This window comes from Microchirus variegatus (genome assembly GCF_963457635.1).
Source record: "Microchirus variegatus genome assembly, chromosome: 11".
Taxonomy (NCBI): Eukaryota; Metazoa; Chordata; class Actinopteri; order Pleuronectiformes; family Soleidae; genus Microchirus; species Microchirus variegatus.
This window is the reverse complement of record NC_139812.1, coordinates 417,716-432,362: the sequence shown is the minus strand read 5'-3', so window position 1 is coordinate 432,362 and position 14,647 is coordinate 417,716.

The window sequence follows — 14,647 nt, the reverse complement described above, 5'->3', positions numbered from 1 at the left end:
AATTAGCTTTAACTGAATTTAAAAAGGAAGAAACAGTAAAGAGGATATACATGTACTGCATTTACACACACACATTTTAGGGATTTCAACCCTAATCGAAAAAGTGAAAATAATAAAATATTCCTAATCCAAAACACTGGATTTGAGAATAATCTATTTGACGATATGGCCACTTCCTGGTTTTCAACAAGCAAGCCTGAATATTTCTGGATAATGAAGATGATGATGACGTGTGTGTGTGTGTGTGTGTGTGTGTGTGTGTGTGTGTGTGTGTGTGTGTGTGTATATATATATTAAGTGAACTTGAAAAGTGAACTCAATAGCACACAATAGCAGACTGTGCCTCTCAGGTGACCTTAAGGACCCTCTATCACACAAGCACGTCTACAGTTGCTGAGTGTATAACTGGGTTATAAATACCACTCAGACACTGCAACATTCCAGCACCACTACTCATCAGCACAACATTGCAGAAAACAACAATGCCATCCAAAAGTTTATCTTTTTTTTATTTCAGGAATATTATTTATCTTACAGTTGTAGTCATGTTGTCACTGTTGTGGCACATTTTGTTGTAAGATGTCTGATGAAGAAATAAAGTTGGAGCAAAATTAACTTGCTGAAGCATTGGTTTATTCTTTGCAAAGAGAGAGTGAATAGAAGAACAGCTCAGAGACAAGTCTAAGATGGCTCTGAGGATCATGAAGAAGATTTTGCACAGTTATACTGTTGTGTCTCAGGGGTCTATATGCATCTACTTGACCTCGGCACCCAGGCTCAGGCCGGCCTGTGTGGATACAAGCTTCTATCTTACGAGGTTGAACCGTAAATATGGCAAAGGGGAAAACAGGATGTATGTAGTATGTTGAGACGTTATTTTCCATGACAGTCACATAAAATAAACAAATATATAAAATAATTCTTTGTCGCTCCGTTAAGTTCCACAGTTGCCAAAAATCTGCTGAGTAGCTTCTCACTCATGCATCATTCAACCCTGACTTCACTGCAGCCATGAAGTATAATAAATCAGCTGAAAGTTGTGGACTCACTGAAAACACATCATTTTACCACAGAAAATGTTCAGTTTTACAGAGGAGCTCATAGAAGCTATGGCTGGGAGGGCAATGCTGTTGTAAAATAAACAGGACATGAATTGCATGAATGATCATGGTTTTATGGAGTCATATTACAGATAGTGATCATAGATTATGTCTGTTGAGTGTAGAGTTTGCAAATAATGTCTCATTATCAGAACTCTTTCAAAACAACAAAACTGTAAGTTTAGCTCTCACACAATCAAACACTCCACAGCAGAAATCACACAGTGATCATGTGCTCACAATGTTAGTTACAGTTGAAAGAAACAGTATTTCTTGTGAGTAGTAATCACCTGCCTTGCATTACACATTTCTTAATCCTACGACCTGCAGTTGCATGAAAGGCTGGTTTTGTTCATAAAATCTATGTTCACACTGCTCCAGTTTTCATACATTTCTCTCTTTTTTTTTGAATTACAGAAAAGTGATAAATGAGTAAAGTCCATAATCTGACTTGACTCCTGCAGTACCGAATTTCACAAGCACAAAGCTCAGCTAATTAGATCAGATCCTGATTTTTGTCATGTGAAATGATCAGTGATGTGTCGTTTGTGAACAAGTGGCTCTAAGAGCCGATTCTTTATAGTGAACATGAAGAGCCAACTCCCGTTGGGGAGAGCCGAATCTTCTGTCGAATCTAAAACCATCAAACCTGACTGAACTGGAGATGTTTTGTAAAGAAGAATGGTCTAAAATACCTTCCTCCAGAATCCAGACTCTAATTAGAAGCTATAGGAAGCGTTTAGAGGCTGTTATTTCTGCAAAAGGAGGATGCACAATTACTCCCACAGGAGACAACTCTTCATGATACTGAACAAACGCGATGCTGATTTAGATCTGGTTTTCCGCGTAAAGGTGGATGAGTGCGATTATGTCCTATTCGCCACATCCAAAGTAATGAAATGCTTTGGATGTGGTGAAGAGGGACGTACAGTTAAAACCTGCCCCAACCGAGCAGGGGCGACGTCAGATGGGGAGAATGCCACCGACGCTGCCCAGAGCCGCTGCCTCTCCGTGGACCGCGCCCTGGCAGTCGATTGCTGCGGTGCAGACCGGGACCGCAGGACGAGCTGCGACTGAGCGACCCGGTAACGCTGCGGAAAAAACTGGTGCTGGTGTAACACAGGGTGATGTAGATAAGAGTGGAGTCAGTGGCATGGATGCAGGTGAGTGTGTTGTGACTGGTAACACTGGTGTGTGTGTGAGTCAGGCACAGACAGGTGAGGCACAAAAAGAACAGGTGAGTGAGGATAAGGTAGATGAAGAAAAGTTAAATGAGGATCAGGTAGGTAAGAAATTAAAAGAGAAAACAAGTGAGGAACAATTGAACAAAGAACGTGAACAAAAAAATGGAACATATGTGGAGATGGTAGAAGAGGCAGTGATGTCTAAACCAACTCCAACTAAAAGAAAAGCAAAAGCAAATAATGTGTGTGGTGAAAGGAAGAGCAGTAGACTGAGTGATCAGAAACAAACAAACAGTGACAGTGAAGGTGATTATATGTCTGACAGCAGTGATGCAACACTGCAGAAACTAAGTAGCAGTCAACAAAAAAAAGTTTACTCCACTAAAATGATTAGCCTGTTTCTCCATGAAACTAAAAATATGAGACAGCCTAACATAAACGAATACTTCCCTGATCTGGAAATGTTCTGTGACTCAGCTTAGATTCCACATGAAGAACAGAGGGGAGTCTGCTTTTATAGATCAAGAAGTGTACAGATTAAGGAAACTTGTACGCAAAGTCAGAAAACATCTTGATGGCGAATTGAAAAAAGTATGTTTTCACATTTTTATTGTTTTTTTTATTTCGCATTTTAAACTTCTTACTCTTACGCGATGCAGTGGAAAAGTTTTTATAAACCTCCCCTCAAAAAAAGGACTGGTGACCTCCAGTGGAGGATTTTACATGGTGCTTTAGCCTCCAATGCTTTCATCACTGTGATTAACCCGACTGTTGCGTCTGTTTTTATTCTTGGTGTTGGTTTTAACAGAACAAACAAAGTTAAATGGCAGCTTTTAAACTTTATCTTAGGCGACGCAAAGCTTGCTGTTTATGTTACCAGAAAAAACAAGTTAGAGAACAAAGAAGGTCAAGAAGTTAATGCGGTGTTTTCCTGCAAAATCAGAGCAAGAGTACGACTAGAATTTGCTTTTTATAAAAATCTTTTAAAACTCAATGATGTTTTAATGATGTCATATGCAGTCTTAAAAATAATGACCTGGTTTTTGCACATTTTTTAATTTAATCTTTTAGATGTGAAGCATTGTTTTAAATGAATGTTTTTCCATGTAGAAAAATGTAAATAAATGTTATTTTTAAAAATCAAATCTCTTTCTCTCTCTCAGTTCATATATCCATCATCTAGTATTTCAGCCCTGATCTTCCACCTGGAGCCTAAAGCAGCTCATCTCAGTCTACAATGACACCTAAACAAATCCCAACACATAAACACTACACTGGCTCTCAGCTTATCCCACTGCTGACTTCATTAGAGATCTCAGCTGCTTCGTGTTTACAGCTGTAAATAAACATTAGCCTGTTGCTTGGCCTGCTGGGTGATTGAGTTTAGAGTTGATATGGAGTTGATGAAGAGAGTCACAGCTCCCTGAAGGAAATTAAGACATTACTTTGTCACCATGCTCTTGAAGAGGGATTACTGTTTCCATCCACTGGCAATAAACTGTCACTCACACACCTACAAACATGCTGTGATGCTTATTCTCACACTCATAGACACACTCACATAAACTCAGTAGATTATATTGTGAACACACACACACACACACACACATCCACGAGTATGTTGTACTAAGAGCAAATACAAACAAGCAAATGTGAAAATGTGAATTTCCACATACTGATAAACACACACTTACACACACATTCACCAAGAGGTTTAATTACCATTCTGTCCTTTAGTTCCCCATCTATCTCCTGGACACTGCTGCAAGATAGATATCATTGTCAAGGCAGGTGACAGATTGAGACAGAGCACGGGTGCATAGTCGAGTGTGTGTGTGTGTGTGTGTGTGTGTGTGTGTGTGTGTGTGTGTGTGTGTGTGTGTGTGTGTGTGTGTGTGTGTGTGTGTGTGTGTGTGTGTGGTATACTGTAAACACTAAGTTTGTCAGGACCAGTAGTCCTCATGGAGACCCAAACCTGCTCCTAATGAGGCACAATCTAATTCCTGGCTAAGTTTAGGGCTGAGTTATGACATTAGGTTAGACATTAACTGAGTATGGTTAAGGTTTGGGGAAACATTAGTCTGTCCAAATGAATGGCAGTCAATGAGTTGTCCTAAGAAGAATAGCTGTGTTATATATTATAAACCTATAAGAGAGTGAGGACATTTTGGGCTTTTCTGTCAACCACAGTGTGTGTGTGTGTGTGTGGGGGGGGGGGGGGTGCGTGTTGCTTTTTACTTTTTTCAACACCCATCAAATTGCAATTGTCTTAGTACATGTAGTATCTCAATACATCTTTGCAAATGATTTAGTACAGGAAGCACACAGTTAGCACAGTTAGCCTACATTTAGCACAGTTAGCCTTCATTTAGCACAGTTTCCAAGTGAATAGATCTTGTTGATCTAAACTGATTGTCGATTCTCAGTCTAATGGTTGTTCTCTGCAAAACATGTCAGCATCATTTCATTGTGTAAGTCATCACTTGCACAATAGTCTGTTCCATTGTCAAAATTAGTCAAGAACATAAGGGGTCGTACCTATGTTCCCCCCGTCCTATGTTCCCCGTTTTCCCGAAAAAGGTCCTATGTTCCCCACTTTGTATGTGACAGGGGAACATGGGACCCTTTTTTTGAAAAAGAGTAGGGTTAGGATTAGAGAAAGGGTCCTATGTTCCCCGGTCACAAAGAAAGCGGGGAACATAGGACCCAGGGAACATAGATAAGGTCCTGAACATAATACCATGAATATCATATATGAATCTCTTGCAACATTTCACAGGAGAGGGAACTTAAACTTGTTAAGTCAATGTTGAGTTAAAAAAAAAAGTTACTAACTTGAATTTTGTTTTAAACCCACCAACAATGAAATCTGAGTATACATTTTATACAAAATTAATTTGATTACCAACATTATAATTTGATCACAACTCAAAAAAATAAAGCTTGCAACTTAGAAGGTTTATCTAAATTAACTAATTACAATTTCTTAACTTGGGTCCATGTATTAATTTAAGTGGTGTTAAAAGGCTGTGAGTTACTTTCTTCTCTCAGAGGTCCCTGCTCCATGTGATGATATTACATGAGGGATATTTCAATGGTCTTCTGCCACAGCGACAAAACATCTAAACATTTTGACTTGCAGTGTTTACACAATGCCAAAGGAACAATGGATTCTGGGGTGATGACTATTTATATGAGAAAGAAATGTAGTTTTGACACATAAGTGAACTGTTATGGGAGAGATATGAGCTTTTGCAGGTGAACCATGGTGTTGTGCTGAACTCTAAGACTGTTTTGCCAAACGATCTTAGAATTTTGAGAATGTAATTTCTGTTTCAAGAAATAAGCCAAACCAATGGAGAAACACTGTAATACACAGACACACTGTCTCTCACCTTCCTTACTTCTCCAATGTTTCCTATAGTTGGTTATGGTTACAGACATGTAACACAATATAAGTGCCCACTCTCACTCAGACTGAATAGTTTGGATTTAAATCTGACTGCAGACTGGCCTCAAGTGTTCCATAAAAACTCCACTTTATGTTTAAGTGCATTACATGCATATAGCTCACCACTGGTGGAGTGGAAAGTAAAAACACAGGCAGCAAAAAAACATGGAAAAAGTTCTGCAAAAACACTGAACAAGAAATTACATTTACAACTTTGGCATTTATTTGTTATATTTATCAATAAATTCAATTCAGTTTTATTTGTATCGCACCAAATCACAACATACATTATCCCAAGGCTCTGTTCATAGTAAGGTAAAAACCTTTATGACATTACAGAGAGCAGAACAACACAACAATTCATACAATGAGCAAGCGCTTGACATCAGTGGAGAGAAACTCCCTTTTAAACAGGAAGAAACAGACTCAAAAATGTTTAGACAGGACAGTTCTGAATCAGTTAGGATGTTTTGATATTAACTTTAATCATAGCATCATAATAACGGTGATTATATGATAAAAATTATAAACATAATAAATAACCAAGACTGAGAGATAGAGAATCCTTCTCCTGAAAGTGCTATGAGGTTTGGCCTTGGCGACCACTTCAGCTGGAGAGCAGCGCGATGTCCTGTCAAATTTAACTGGACGTGGGAAGTTTACGATGCCAAACTGTTTGGGGATTAATCTGGAGACAAATTGGATGGGTTTACCTTCTTCCTCACCCTCTTGTATCCCCATGATCTTGATGTTGTGCCTCCAGGAGCAGACTTCTAAATATGAATATGAATATAAATTTCATAAAAATGAAAAAAACAGAACGGTAATAGAGTTAGAAGGATCAAAGATAGATCTAATATCAAATAAAATGAAATACATGTAAATGTCTCTGTGTTGTGGTGTGGATGTATCAGTATGTTACTGAATGAGCTCCTGGCTGATGATGTGCTAACTCTCAGATAGTTAGCGAAATCAGTAGCATCACAGTCAATACTTCAAACCCATCGACATGACGACATCTGTCTTGAGAAGTGCAGCCACAAATGTGTGCTGTATTTGCCACAATGAAGTTCTTCTGCAATGCACTGTTGAATCTTCATTCATGTACAGAATATAAACTTTACAGTATAATACTGTGAGCTATTTAGCTGCTATTGTGCTGTTAAAATAAACTATATTGCAAAATTAAAATTGCTAGCATTGAAAAGGCTTGGACAAAGATAAGACCAACAAAGTGCCTAACAATGTTAAAACACAGTTATTATTGAGTGTTGGCACTTAATATTGAACCTCATCAAATAAATATTAAATAATAAACAGATACTCTTACTATCTGTATGGTGATATATGTATGACTTTTTTCTAAATAGTGAAAAATGCTCAATTTCTTAGTAGATATGTTGCAAGTGATCATCTTTATGTATTTTCCAAGCACTGGTTTAACTGACTCAAATGTTGTCCTTTTAGCAGCTAAAGTGAACTGTGCTAACGTTAACTAAAAACATGTGGATAACAACAGGAAACATAGATAGACATCAGTCAAGCGTATCAGACTCTCACAACTGATTCTGATACAGACTTAACCGACGAATTTACCCAACATTTACTTTACTGAACTGCATTCATGAAGAACAGTACATTACTGTTCAAATGTCCTGTATTTTTACAGCAGTTTGCTACAGCATACATGATCTTTGTCTTTTCTTTTTGTTGACTTGAAAAAGTCAAGTGATAAAAGCCTGTGAGACCCTGACAAATTAACATATGTGTGATTTAATGTCACATTATATTCTCTTCACGTGAGGTCTTTTCATTGCTATCTCATGTTGACTGACTGCATCACATCTGTTTGTGACAGGATCACCACAGCAGTTCAACCACATACCTGTATGTAATGCAAACCCTGGTTCATCAGCTGTGTGCGTGTGTGTGTAAGTGCGTGTGTGTGTTCTGGCTGTAGATGGGCATCCAGATTTAAGAGGGTAATCCATCTCCATCACTTAAATGATTATCCCCATTAATCTGCTGTAAACTAATAAAGTAAACACCATCACCCCCCTCCGTCTCCTTCCTTTCCTCCCACTCATCTGCAGCTTCTTTGGATGGAGGTTCATTAAGTCTTTAGTACATTAATACGTCTTCATGTCCCCTCAGTGTTCCTATCACCTGGTGCTGAGCCCCTAGAGGCTCCACTAGACCTTCTTTCTCTCCATGTCTGTGTATACAAAGGGGTGGGGGTGGGAATTGTGGGGTTTTGTGTGTGCGTGTGTGTGTGTGTGTGTGCGTGTGTGTTCTTGTATTTGTGGCATACTGAGGACCAGTGACGGTTTTTAACCAACGAAGTGAGGTCATTTTTACGGAGTGAGGACATTTTGGCCGGTCCTCACTTTGTTTTCATTGAAATCACGTCATTAGGTTGCTATAACATGCTAAACTCAATTTGTCAAAAACAAAATATCTAATTTTGGACGACAAAGTATAGTATGATTTTTGTGTCAAATTTTGGACCAAAATTTTTTTTTTCATTTTTTTTTTTTTGACTTTTGTACGACATAGTATAGTATGACGTTTTTGTCGATTTTTGGACCAAACATTTTTTGTCAAAGATTTTTTCAAATTTTGGACAACATATTATAGTATGAAGTTTTTGTCAAAATTTGGACCAACATTTTTAAAAAATAATTACATTTTTCAAATATTTGACGACAGTATAATATGAGGTTTTTGTCAAATTTTGGACCAAAAATTAAAAAAAAGTTTTCCAGCCATTTTTGCTCTGGGGCTCCACCTGCAGACATTTTATGGTACTCCAACCAGTAGTTCTTTGTAGATGTCATTCATGAAGTAGATATTTGTAATTGTGTTGATTTATAAAGTGGAAATGCTGGTCCTCAGTGTGCAGCAAGTACAAGAATGCGTGTGTGTGTGTGTGTGTGTGTGTGTGTGTGAGAGAGAGAGAGAGAGAGAGAGAGAGAGAGAGAGAGAGAGAGAGAGAGAGAGAGAGAGAGAGTGAGAGAGAAAGAGAGACTGAGTTGAGGTGATGAGCTCTGTGGATTTAATTTTGCAGTGTGGGACTCAGATGGCCCTGGCGGTCGCCATGGTAATTTGCCTGATCAGGTTAGAGAATCATTGCTGTAGGTGATCAATCATCCAGGTTGTCACAGATACTAAAGCCCTGGTCGGCATGTAGTCAAGTGTAATTGGCACTAGATTGATGTTGCTGTGTTTTCCTAGAACATTGAACAAAACTTTTGTCAATAAAAGGCTGTTACAATTTCAACCTCTACTATAAACACGCACACACTTGTTTTTTCATTATTCATTTATTTTTGTGGTACTTTTTTACACACACACAAAGACAGAGAGGCAGTGGCACAGACAGAGATGTGCACCATGTTAATCATGAATGCTTAGAATTGTGTCATTAATATATCAAATATGTCATACCACCACCACCACCAGGGGGGATCTAAGCTTTATCTTCAGGAGTGACAATTTAAATCAATGATTTGCTTTTATTATTCTCTACATTTTAGATACTTAGATACACAATGGAAATCTGAAAACATTTTGAGAAAATATTCAGCATGTAAAAAGTACTACACAAATAGTATAAAACATTTGTGGTGGAGGTCACTGAACAGTGATGATTGATATCCTGGGCTAAGCAGTGAAATGAGGTCTGTTTTGTCAGAGATCAGCCAGGCTCCCTTTAAGTCCTTTTTATATTGATATATTTTTTATAGCAGGGGTCGCCAACCTTTTTGAGACCGAGAGCTACCTGAAGGGTAAAGAATAATATGGAGGGCTACCATATAAACATTTTATGCACCATTTTTTTTTTTTTACCATTTACCAAATGATTAATATTATGCATTCATTTGCATACACATTCATTCCAGTGCTTACTCCTAACAATTATCAGTTTTTATAAACAATATCAATGATATTTTACCGAGTGAATATATGGATGCATGCAAGTGAGTTGAGGTGAAGTGAGCCCTCGGGCACCATATTGGCTGCCCGAGGGCTACCAGGTGCCCGCGGGCACCACGTTGGTGACCCCTGTTTTATAGTGTAATGCATATGCCATCAAATTTGGTGTGTATTTTATATAAAATTTAGATTTCAACCTCTTTTAACAGTCAGGAACTTTTTGTATTTCGTATTTCTGTCACGGCAAATATCACTAGAGGCTGGTGCATCACTGTGATTTTCTGTTTATGCCCTGCTGACTCCTCCAGCAGACACACACACACATGAGAAACTCTTCCTGTGACGCCTCCTGCTGCTGCACAGCTATGTTCTGTTAAAAAAGGATGAGAATATGTTAAAACTTCAGTGTAGGCTAAATGTCACTCTATATTTGACCAGAATGTTATGAAATGTAAATGGTAAGAGAACTATCAATAACATATCAAGATGTTACCTCTATAGGCCTTTCTGGATCCCCCTCTGTAAAGGCAGCAGATACAGTTTCCTCATACTGGTCACCATAGATGAGTTATACGTTTCAGTATAATTTAAACTACCATTTGACAAAATCTTTGGAGTATTGCCTACTTACAGTTACAAGGTAGATAGCGCCATCAGAATCGGTTGGGACAAAAGTAAAATAAAGTCATGAAAGGGAAATAAATATTTTTATGAATAGGCTTAAAAATATACATATAGATAGATAGATAGATAGATAGATAGATAGATAGATAGATAGATAGATAGATAGATAGATAGATAGATAGATAGATAGATAGATAGATTACACCTTAATGAAATAAAATAATAGGCTACCATTCAAGCAGTTTCTCCCTGTAATATTATTGTGATAAGGACTACATTTAAATGTTCTCCCACGCCACCTCCCTCTCATTTGCTGCTGCAGTGGTCGAAAAACATGCGAAAACTCACCGTATGAGCGCAGTAATATTTCCAACTCCGTGGGGTGAAAAACGTAGTCCTACTCTTCCCCGTTGCCATGGCGACTCTTCGAATTGGGGCTAATGCTGTCTTTTTATACTTGTGGTATAACTCCAGGTGAAACTACTCCGAGTTGATCAAACTAACTCAAATCAGCTGAAAACTCACAGGTTCCTATCTCAGAGTAGATCAACTCAGAGTTCAGGGTTAGACTCAGAGTTTGTTGGATCTGCTTTGTGAAACTGACCCCTGGTGAATAATGTAGAGAGAAATCACAGTGACATCAAAGACTCCAGATCACACGTCAGCAGGTTTGTAGTGTAACATGCACAGCAAATCTGCGATTCTGAAAGTCATGTAGTGTGAACTTGACAAAAGAAGAAGACTGGAGGCCCCAGTTATATTTTGGTCTGTTTAAATGGACCAGAATCAGTTTGCCTAACAAAGTGTGTGAACTCTGGGCTTTCAAACTCATAAATATCTCTGAGTTGGACAGTCCTGAGAGGCATGTAGTGAAGCACTTCCGAGCAGCCCCAGGAAGCTGAAGAAACACACTCAGCCCAGAGTTACGATGCTTATAACCCTCAACCTCGACCTCTCAAGCTCACTCCAAAATCTAGCCTCCATATTTCCCCTGGTCTCCAAAATGCAATGGTCAGTTCATAAACGTCGCATTTTCAGAGCAAATCCTTCATTTTCAGAGCAGATCCCTGGTTTGATTACTTGTGACTTTTAATCTTCAGCATGTTCCTGACAGAGTCGTCCATACATAAGGTCTCCATGGATCTCCATGACACACAGCTGCCACATCTCAGTCTGTGCATGTGAATGAACATGTCACTGATCCCACTACTCCCTCAGTATGTATCCCATAACCCCAGTTAGACACATTAGCCACAGGCTCACTGTTAGTGCTCTTTAGAGAAAATAAATGTCATGACCACTGTCATGTCATGGATACTAACCCCTGAACTATGCTGAATAATTGAATGTTTTATGCCGTTTGGACTTTTCCATCCATCCATTTTCTACCACTTTATCCTCCACATGAGGGGGGAGCAGATCGCCCGTCCATCACATGGCCACATGGAGACAAACAACCATCCCCTCACAATCACACCTATGGTCCAGTGTCCAATTTACATTACATTTAGCAGACGGTTTTATTCAAAGAGACAACGGAGAGGCTCTCCAACAGGCTCTACGGCGACGTAGATGGGTCTCCGTAATCGACGTAAAGCACTTTACGCAGGAGTATAAATTGGGCTTTACAAAAGAGGAATAAGCTACATAGAAATAGTCTTGGAAAGAAATCCACTACATAAGAACAGTGGATTAACAGTGGACTGATAGAGGGTACGAGTGCTGAGGTGGATCAAGTGTAGAAGGATTTGGTATGGGCTTTTCCTGTGGATGAAATTTGTATTGTGTTTTCATGGCTGTTTTTTTTAAGTTTCCAGTTTTATATTTATTTTTTACTGTATCTACTGTGTTGGATTTATTTATTCATTTTGTCACCACAGTGTCAGCCATGAGTGGAATATATTTTGTCTACCTTTCCTGGTTAATGAAAGGCTATTTTGCAATAAAATATTTTGTTAATTTGTGGGTACCTGGGTTCAAATCCAGGGACAGGGCAAGTGCTGGGGTGCCCCTGAGCAAGATCCTCAACCCTTTCTGGGTGCAATACCTGGTTTGTGGTTGGTGAGTAAAAACCATTAAACACAGGAAAAAAACACAATTAATCAAAATGTATGAAATGTAGAATTGCATAAAGTTAAATTCAGACAATGTAATAATATATTTTCAAACAAAAAGGTGTCAGTATACTCATTCACTCATCTTGTACTGCTTTATCCTTGACATGAGGGTTGCTGGGGTGCTGGTGCAGCAACGGTGCATCACAGGGCCAGACAAACAACCATTTGCTCTAGCGTTCAATTTAGAGTGCCCAATATGCCTTATCCGCAAACCTGCATGTCTTTGGACTATGGGAGGAAACACATACACACAAACACACACAGGGAGATCATACAAACTTGAATCTTAAATGGAAAAAAAAAGCAGAATGGTCTTGAGGTGAATTTTGCGTCAACCTTCTAAAAAGTAACAAAATAAAACAAAAGACTGTGCATGTATTGTAAAAAAATGCAATATGCACAGAAAAGAGCCACAGAAACAAAACAATTGTATTATTATGTATTATTAGTTTAGTTAGTATGTTTTATGTAAAACATGAAAGAAACTGTGGGAAATAGTCCAAAAAAACAATTCTTATTTCTAAATAATGAAATGCTGCAGGGGTCACCAACCTTTTTTAGACTTTTTTAAAGAAAACTACCTGGAGGTTAGAGAATAATAAGGAGGGTTACCATATTAACCTATTTACATTTGATGTATTTTACCATTTAAATGATTATACATTCAATGGCGTAACATTTTATTTCAGTGCCAACTCCTAACTATGACTTGGTGCGAGGAACAAGCCTTTGTTCAGACGCACATCACACATCATTAACAAGCCAGATCTACCTCAGTCCTCCTCAGCAGCAGCAGCAGCTTCATATTGTTTGTTTATTCACCAAGAGCATCATGTCTGAACCTTATTGGCTGCACATGGACGACCAGGTGCTCACGAGCATCATGTTGGTCAGGGCCACCTCATGGTTACAGGGCCCTAAGCAAGCGATTAGTTTGTTTATGCCGGCACTGAAAACTGGTTAGTGTTGACAGTGTTGAATGTTTAAAGTGTCAATTACACCAAATAAGAGTGACAGTAATGTGTCAATTCTAATAAAAGGATTAAATGAACACTGATGCATTGATCTTTGTAGAAAATGACTGTGTTCATTTGGGAGATTTTGCTGTGTACAAAATACATGTGCATGTAGAGATGATGCGGTCAGATAAAAATTGTAATTACCCAGAGCTCAGCCTGTCAGCAGTATGTGAAGGCACATGTGACAAGGAAGTGTCCAGCAGGATGATTCCTACCATCTCCCATCTGTCTAAACCAAATGGATGGATGAGAGCTGGAAACAAGAATAGTCAGCACTCATCCCACCATGTTTGACTCAGACAGCAGGAAGCACACACTCAATCCACTGCTAGGATAGTATGAGTTGTTGGGGCCTCAGGGTGTTGACAAGGGCTATCATGACTGGACACAATCCACCTGTTGAGAGAGAGACTGTGTGTGTGTGTGTGTGTGTGTGTGTGTGTGTGTGTGTGTGTGTGTGTGTGTGTGTGTGTGTGTGTCTAGTAAGTGTGTAAGAAGAAGGATTTGAATGATTTTCTCAGAGACCTTTTGAGAAATCCTCTTGAAAAATAATTATAATAGTCTATGGGTTTTCCAGCATAGTTTTGACGCTGGATGTTTTTTTATTTGCATGACAACGTTCACGATGCTACAACCATTTCTAAATCCTGATAGAAAATCAGTATTTACACAGGAAACACAGATTCATTAATCATGACACAACCTAAAATGAACAGCAATTTTGACCTTACTTTTTAGATGTTTTTTCTAATACCCTCCCCGTGATAGATTGTGTTTTGTCTGAAGTCACAGTTTGACAGTGGTGATGGACCACAGTGTCACAGTTCTGTTGTTGTGTCTATGACCTCAGGCTGTAATGAAACATGTTGCCATCACAAGATTTGCATTAACTTTGAGAATCTGGAGACACCACACTTAAAAAAGTAGAGCACCTTTATCCCTCCTCTTTTTGATTTTCAGGAACTCACTCAGATCATGCAGTGGATTATCCACATTTAGTGCTCACTTACTTTATCTGATTAATGCCAACACAGATCTTCTCCTTTCTGGAAACCACCTGTCATCTCAGTGTCAGAGATCAGACCTCATAATGTGAAGAGGTTTCCTCATCAACATGTAAACATTTCATATTTCACTCAAAGCTCAAGCCAAACATTGTGCATTCACGGCTTCCTCCATTTCTCCACAGTCAGTTCCTCCCATCGGCCACAGTCAG